Below are 9,126 nucleotides of genomic sequence, written 5' to 3' on the forward strand. Positions count from 1 at the left end.
AGGGGGGCGGGGTTTATGACCTGTACTGCAACTAGTCACCAGGGGCCGATGGAGATATTTCAGCTTCACATTTGAGGAGCTGTAATTGCCATCCATCTTCAAAATACAGTGTTTGGTCCTTAAGCTCACTGTTTGGGTTTTAGGGGCCACAACTTTACCGTTTTGATTCACCCTCTGTAACCTAAACTTCTAGCAGCAATAGACAGTTGCTTCCAGAAAGAAAGCTGCAATAACCCCACTGTTTACCACCTGCCTAGCAAAAAATATACAGACAAAAAAATATATTTTGCACTTTAAGAGACATTTTTCTCAGGCGCCGATGGAGACCAAAACAGAGCTCAAAAGAGAGTAAATATCTGTTTAGTGAAGCAATAATCTTTTTTAATCAGGTAGCATTTCCATGTAATTTATCCATCCATCCATCCATCCATCCATCATCTTCCACTTATCATTCCACTTGGCAGCAGGCCAAGCAAGCTGACCCAGACTTCCATCTCCCCCGCAATATTTTCCAGCTCATGCTGGGGGGTCCCGAGGTGTTCCCAGGCCAGCCGGGAGATATAATCCCTCCAGCGTGTCCTGGGTCTTCCCCGGGGTCTCCTGCCAGTTGGGCGTGCCCGGAAAACCTCCAGAGGGAGGCGCTCAGGAGGCATCCTGATCAGATGCCCGAACCACCTCAGCTGGCTCCTTTCGACACGAAGGAGTAGCGCCTCAACTCCAAGTTCCCTCCTGATGTCCGAGCTCCTTACCCGATCTCTAAGGCTGAGCCCGGCCACCCTACGGAGGAAACTCATTTCGGCCGCTTTAGCCGCGACCTCGTTCTTTCAGTCACGACTCAGAGCTTGTGACCATCGGTCATTTATTAGTGGTTTTATTAGTGGGTATTAACTTTTCCTTTTTGTTTTGGGATATATATATATAAAAAAACAAACAAAACAAAACAAAAAAATCCTAGTGTTGCCCCCGTGACTGTGCCAGATGCAGCATTTCATCAAACTTGTGTTGCTAGGTAACAGCAAAAGTTCCAAGTTCAGGTGTTGACATTAAAAAAAACACTCAAGACGAGTAACTAGTTATTTGTAATCATTAAGAATCAGCAGGACATAAACCTGAACTTATTCAGAACACGTATACTGTATTTATTTCTTTTAACATGGACATTTACAGCAGACTATACTGGCCCTCACTGTAAAGAAAAAAACTTATCATCACAGCTCGATCAGCACAGAATGCCTTCAGTAATATTACAAATTACATATATAAGAAGCTTGAATGTGGCCGGCCCTCACCTGTGTGGGTGAGATAACAGCAGCACAGCTCATAAGAGGAGACAGACTGCAGGGAAGTAAGTGGAAGTGAGAGTCTGAAACCATTAGCACTGTCTGACTGCAGCAGCACCTTTATGAGTCATGCAACATGAACTTTTCCCACTGATTATATTTAAAACACAACTCTGACTGTTCAGCTGAGAGGGGGTTTAATTTAGTTTTCAGGAAAAGACTCAGTGCTCCAATGTGGCATGTGATTAAGGAGGACATATTTGCATGAAAGGAGTATATATATATATATATATATATATATATATTGTATACACATTTTTAGTAGTACAATAGCTGTTACAATGGGGATTCAGTTAAAGTGGGGAGACCTGTATAAAGGTAAAACTTCTACTATTTCAAACTCCCTAATTTAACTTTAACTTTCTGGAAATGTGAAATAAAGTCCCTAAAAGAATTTCCCATTTATAAATAAAAATGCCACAACATACCAAAACTGCATTCTAGCTGCTCTAATGTGGCCAAATAAAAATGTCAAACAAGCTGATGTTCAACAAGTAAAATGACTTGTTTGTTTAGCATCTTAGCATGCTAGCATTGCTCCTCAGCACAATACACAAAGTAGAGCTGAGGTTGATCTATATTAGATGTTCAGGTATTTGGTTATATGGCATAACGATGGCGCTCCAATAAAAGTGAAGGAGTCCGTCATCCTGAGGGGAAATCGAATGTCTACAATTTATTGTAAGCGGTGAACTGACTTTCTTATGTTCTTCCCCATGCTGGTCATGGTGTGGATTTGATCCTCAGGTCATGTTCTTCCCTCAGGTGTTTCTAGTTTGGTCTGAGTGCAGTGCAATAAAGGACGGGCAGGAACTTCAGCTCACTCTTTCTTCCACCTTCCAGCAGCAGCAGTAGTTTTTGTTTGGGGACTCAGAGTTCCTCCTTTGTGTCTATTTGTTGTTATTGTGGATTTTTTTTCTGTTAGGTTTAGTTTTGTTATTGCTCTAGGTTAGAGGATACACCAGGTGCGATGACCCTTTTGTAGGTTGGTTTGAGTTGCTTTCCTTGTTTTGTGTTCATTTTGTCCGACCCATAAAACTTGAGTTATTTTGTAGGAGACTGTGGTTAATCTGTATGCTGCTTTTGTTTAGCAATGAATCAAATGTTTTTTGCTGCCATCTGACTTTTTCAGTTAAGTTTGACCTCTTTTGTTAGAAAGCTTTTTCAGGGTTTGTAACACCAACCAACATACAGCCATCTCAATTATACATTTTGAAGGTTGGACATTTTAAGAGTAGGGCTGAAGACTAATTTAAAGTTAGACTTCCCTGTAGTGACAATACAATACCGATCATTGATTTGATGCAAAGAAGAAGAGTTGAAAATCGACATGAAAATTTCACTCGGTACAAAAAAGGCCCTGAAGTTCAATAACTTGCTCTTAAAGCGTTCAGTTATGCCACCTGAGAGCCTCGGCAGACATGTTCAAACTCCACCAAGCTGTGACTAATGCAGGGCTGTTGTATTGATGAAAATGTGATGGTAGAAAAGATGATAGTGTGTCGGTGCCATTTTTATTGTGACCACTTAATGTAACTGTGGCATTTGAGACGGGCATTGCATCAATACAACAGCCTGGTAATGGTACTTTGAAAAATAACCACTGAAGCAAGTCTTTAGCTATTTTGTGGCTGAACATGTTCTCTGCACTTAACCTTCTGTGTCCCATTGATTCGCTTCAACACAAGCCCAGTGAGGCCACCGAATTACAAGAATTAGTTTTCCATGTATTCAGAGCTTTCCCTGCCAATTATAACACTTTGGTTTCCATCGCACCTATTGGTTGTTATAGCGTCACTATAAGATTTGTTTTACCAATGTTTAAAAATCATTATCTTTATGGCAGGTGGTACATTTTCAAATAAATATTGTAATAAAAACAACAGGGCTTTCCAAAAGTTCATGAAAGACTTAGGCGAATGCATTTGGTGAGGTTTACATTTTTCAATAAAAAAATAAGCACTTTCACAACATGTTTGCCCATTATTATGACCACATCTGTGTAAAATTGTCCCAAAGATTGTAAAAGATAGAGCAGGTGATAAATAAACAACTTCAAAAAAAGCTTAAAGAGCTGGAAAAAGTAATCTAGTCTAGATGCTCTCCACATTGATATTTACATTCAGTTGGTTTAGGTGGTGCCCAGAAAGGCTTGGGTGCTGCACCAAAGCCTTATAATGGTGGAGAAATCAATCCCTGGATAAAAGTCCAAAATGATTTGAGAATGCATAACTGTTAGTCAAATAACTGCCTGCTACCGCAGCATCTGAGCCCGCCAGAAACGGCAGGGAAAAACAAACAAAAAGTATTGCTTCTAAAAGAAGGAAGAGCATCTCTCTGTATGAGGATGTGAATGAAACATGTCTCCTGTGGCTTCTTGACCTGAATGGAGAATATTAAATTACACACACCTCAGTTCAAAAATGTGGTTTGAATTGCTCTAAAGAGATGTTGAAGATAAAAAGGCCAGCACTGTTGTGAATTTGCTTACTGGTCTTTCCAATTTTATACGTGATTAGCTCCCCTGCAGAGAAGCTTTCATGGTGTTTAACGAGGAGGCTGAGCAGACTATGAGGTGAACCAAAGACAGTCAGCATGCACTGATGAATGGGGATTTATTTAGTCTTTTCTTTTTTTTAACGAGGTGGGTTGCAGTGTAAAATTGATCTGTAACTCAAAGGAACTCTTTTTAGTCACAGAAAAACATACAAAGCAAAGAGGAGATAATGAAGAGAATGTGCTTATCAATTTGGGTGTTTTTTTTAATCTAATTCATTTGCGTATTATTTGTAGCAGGATTTAAAGAGGTCTTGGAAAACATCAAAGTTACTGAAGCGTCACCAAAGTCTTTTATTTTTTCAATAGGCCATTAGTGTGTCTTCTTCTTGAAATTTCCTGATTAAAACCAGATCTTACACGTAAACACGAAGGACATGTGGATAATTAAAACAATTCAAATATCTGTCGAGGTCATCATGGTATCAAAGTGTCAAGATTGTGGTCCTTTTTACCTTTTTACTTGCCAACTCACTTCTGATCCATCTCACAACACCACATTGATCCACATCTAAAAAAATACCTTCCGCTGTGTTTGTTTGTGATTGATTAGTGGATCTGACGAGGGATCACTGCGGCTGCTGCAGCTGTGGATGGACGGATGACACAGTTTACGCAAACAGACAGAGGCACGTGCGCACATACGCACACGCACACACGCACGCACACACACACACACACAGGCCTGTCATTTAGCGCCGTGCCAGTAACTAGTTAGATAATCTGCAGAGATAAACTGGGCATCAATCATGAGCCAGAGTGGCGTTGAGTGTGTGCTGCGCATTCAGATCACTGCCGGCCCGCCTGCACGTTGTGGAGCAGATAGAGCCAATCTACCTGATCTGGTTCTGCAAACAGAAACCTGGAAGCTTCAGCTCTGCTGGGCTGCTGTTGCCAGACCCAAATTCCCATGCGTGAATATCCAGGTCTGGCCTCGCTCCAGTGGGCATTGCCCACCGTGTGCTTTGTGTTGAGTGCCAACATTTACCAAGCTGTAAACAACAGAGATCTTCTCCCAAAGTAAGCACAGTGCAACTGGAGATGACCACTGCAGACTTTGTAAAATCTATTTAAGTATACAAGGACACAACAAGCATAGTTGTTGCTCCATCTTCAGGGTTTCCAGACAATAATCCCAGCAAAAGCAAAGGCTGTGAGCAATAAGTGGGCGGAGCCAGGCTAAAGCTCTGCAGCACCACACATGACCAGAAATAACCTGCAGTCTGCCTTTCAAGGCCAAAGTTTGACAACTCATCGCTCTATCTTCATCAATCCAATGACACATCCTTGTCGAGGCTCAAGGAATTAACTGTACCTGAAAAGATCTTTCTCCGACACATACAATTATTTTCTTTACAACCATAGCTTTAATTTCTGTATGTTCAGTACAACTATAAATCCAGGACATAGTTGGAACTAACATTGGGAGAAACTGCGAACCAAGCTCCAACAACGATACCAAGAATCCATAATCCATCATATTTACATGAAGGCCCACTTTATGTAATGAACATGTGTAGAACCAGAAAATAAGACTGTGGTTTAATAAGTGGTTTGCTAATGCATGCATCTCAGGAGATCTGGTCTCATAATGAGGTTCCTGGAAAATATTTCCTTGTCTCTGATTTTGAATGCACTGGTGATTAACTTGCTAGTTAAAAAGATGGAAATTATACAATAATAGAGAAGGACTGTTTCTGCAACTGCTGTGCTAAGCTTTAAAAAGCCACGAACATCACACAGTAAGTCTGCCAATGTAACGTCAAACATCAGTTGGTTGTAAAACAGGTCCTGAGCTATGATGATGCATCAAAAGAGCTGCCACATACCTTAAATGCTGTGAACAAGACAATAAGTTACTTACATACAGCGGTGGAAAGTAACTAAGTATTTGGACTTTACTTGAGCATTTCCATTTGATACTACTTTATACTTCCACTGCACTACTATTCAGAGGGAAATAATGTACTCCTCTACATTTATTTAACAGCTTTAGTTTTTCAGATCAGGTCCGCTAGTAGAACAGGAGTGTACAAACCTTGACAAATAATACCAAAATGAACATCCAAACAACATCTAGTTGGACAAAAACCATAAAGGAAAATACAACGTTTAAGGCTCACTAAATAGCCTATGTAATAATAATGATTAAAACACAAATTAAAATATGAATAATTTGAGGTTTAAAGGAGACTAGATTGTGAGTGTAATAGGTAGTCATTAGACCGCCCGTGAAAAAAAGGTGGATGAAAGTCTGTTCTATGTTAAGTTTCAATACGTTTGCCACACATATACCACACATTTCAAACTGAAAGGATTTCTGGAATACATTTTGATATCTATAAAGCAAAAGTCTTTTTTTTTTTTTTCAAATTGCTTCAAAGATAAAATCTCAGGGGGAACTATGTCTGGAAAAAAAGGTTTTAAATCATCATCAATTAGCTTAAGACAGTATACAGTGTAACTTTTCTCAGGTACTCTTTAAAGACAATCTTTGTGCAACTGATTTTAACTATAATGTTTTGTCGGTGACCAGAGCTGTTTTCATCTCCTCCTCCTCCTCCTCCTCCTCCTCGCCTTCATTTCCCCGGCCCGCCTTTCTTTTAATTTCTCATCTGAGAGACTGCATGGCTGTGTCTGAGATTTTTCTGATAGATGACAGTTGGCAGCACAGTCTAGTGCCAAGGTCTGTGACTGCTCAGATGTGTTAGCTCTCAGTGATAAGAGGAGTCGCACTGCTGCGTGAGTCTGCACCACCTATAGATCATAGAGGAGAGACCTGAGGAGGAGAAGATGGCGAGGGGAGAGAACCAACTTTTTTGACAGCCTGCGCAGCAAAGAGACCAAACCAACTCATTTGCATCTGAAAGAAAACCCACAATACTGTTCTTCTTTGACTTCAGAATATTTTAGGAGGTTATTCAATCTGGATTCATGAAGTGACATATGCACATGCTTTTTAGACTATAATCGACTTTTATACACACCCATTGACTATTACAGAGCTTCATGTATTTTGCAAACTTTATGCCGCTCTTCTAAAAGGGCTTTTCTAACCACAGTTTTGACTGAAAGGTGGCAGGTGGTGTCCCAAGCAAACACCTTTCATGGTATCTAGTGTTTAGTTTCTTGTATTATTTGTTAGTGTTTATTTAGGGAAGGATGGTGGGCGCTAGTTACTGAATTGCAGGAGACCATTTTTGTTTGCAAGAATAACTTAAGGGATAATTCAAGTGAGAACACATATATTTATCCTTATCAACTCTTTGAACCTTTGCTTTCAGCTTTTATTGATCCATGCAGGTTAAAATGACATGTATTTCTACGACCCACTAATATAAACACCTTCCATGATTACAGACCCTCTAAAGTTCCAGAAGTATTACAGAAGAGGCTATGGTGCCACAGCATCTAAAGCCCATATGCCACCACAATGCCTCTCTGACAACCTGGGTTAATTCATAGCAACCCCCAGCCACAGAATAGTAACAATATTATAGATTCACTCCTTACTCTTAAGATAGAAAGACACTTTACCCTCCAGCTTCAAATCCAACCTTAACACAAACCCCAAAGGACCCCAAAGGACCCCAAAGGACGGTGGATACCGCCCATACACACAGGACACAATGTGCAAAATGCCAAACTGTGGGTTAAACACTCATTATAAAAAGTGAAGCAATTATATTAGTTTTTCAACCCAGTTTGTTGGCAGAAATCTCAATGTTCTCAAGTCCTCTAAATTCCGCCTTGGGCAACAATTATTTTCTGAAAACCTACTGTTCATACACTTCTGGAAAAGAGATGCAACTCTAAGCCTCAGGCTAGAAACTCTGAGGCATGCCACAGACTACCACACAGTCAACAACAGCAACATAAACCTGAAAAAAACCCAAATCTAATTATGCACAGAAGAATTAAAGGATGTTGGATTACATGTGGAGTCGAAACCATCTGTCTGCAGCAGTAAATCCCACACAGAGGCTGTTAAAAACTCTATAGGGATCAATGCAAAATTATTTTGTGTGGGCTGTACAGAATCGGAGGATGTATTGACAAGTAGGTTGGTTGGTTGGTTTTATCCATTGTATTTCATTACAGGCATCTTTTCTCACGATGAGAAAATTCCACATCAACATGTCTTAAGTCATTTTTGTTGGAGAAGAAATGGCAAACAGACTGTTTCCAGAGCCATAGAGCTGAGTTTACTACTTTTAGGGAGCATGTGTGGCCCTGGGAGGACCAGCATGGACAAAAAGTCCAAAAATCAATGCAGCAGAATCTGAGATATTGTCCTTTTCTTTTCTATTTTATCAAAATCTGGCACCTATTACCCACAAAGCACCCAACTGCCAGTGGTTGGGTCAGAGATCCGGGAAGTGTTATGCTCGTAGTGACTCATGTAGCCTCTAGCTGCGCAAACAAAGATGACTTGTGGGCTACAGAGGTCCAGTAAGGCAATTCTTTCAAAGTCCACATCGCCCCAGGAGATTTTTTTTAAATTTTCATTTTCAAGTTGTCTTCAGCTGCAACGACAAGTGACATCACTTGAGGACCTTTGTCAGACTTCACACTCCTCCCAAACCTATTTGGTCGTACGGGTTGGATGACTTGCCGTTCATACAACTATTCACATATGCAGTATTCCTTCTCACGACCTGTAAAAACATTTTGGGAAAATTGACAACAATAGACCTCTGGAAATACCATTAAACTATCACTGAGGAAGACCAATATTAGAGAAGTGTGAACACGTAAAAGCATTAGAAAGCTTGCAAATGCTTATTTGGTGACTATACAACATTTTTAAAGTGTGAATCTGCCTTAAGGGAATTTAGAAAATAACACGACCTCTGGAAAAAAAATTACTTGAAAGAAATTTATGTTTTTTTAATGGAAGTCTTTTGAAGCCAGCCTCTGATGGCCCTCAGTGGTACTACACTTTGAAGCACATACACAGACTATGGTCAAGACCTAATATATGGTTGGTCCTTGAAGGAAATGCTCAAAAGTTTTTAATCAGAAGTGACTGTTTTGTAATTTGAAAGGGACACAGGAAGTACTCAGTCATCACTGTTGTAACTATCGCTCATTCACCCAGTAACAGACATTCCTATTTATAAAGCTGGCCCCGCTTTTAGGATTTCAGCCAAAGAAAGCTATTCTAATCCAACCATATTACAATTAATATGTGATATGAAACATGTGACAACTTGACAGTTTTAGATAT

The sequence above is a fragment of the Brachyistius frenatus genome, unplaced genomic scaffold, assembly GCF_029030835.1.
Source record: "Brachyistius frenatus isolate BFR_SWC_R1_liver_20210118 unplaced genomic scaffold, ASM2903083v1 Contig_3, whole genome shotgun sequence".
NCBI classification, from domain to species: Eukaryota; Metazoa; Chordata; class Actinopteri; family Embiotocidae; genus Brachyistius; species Brachyistius frenatus.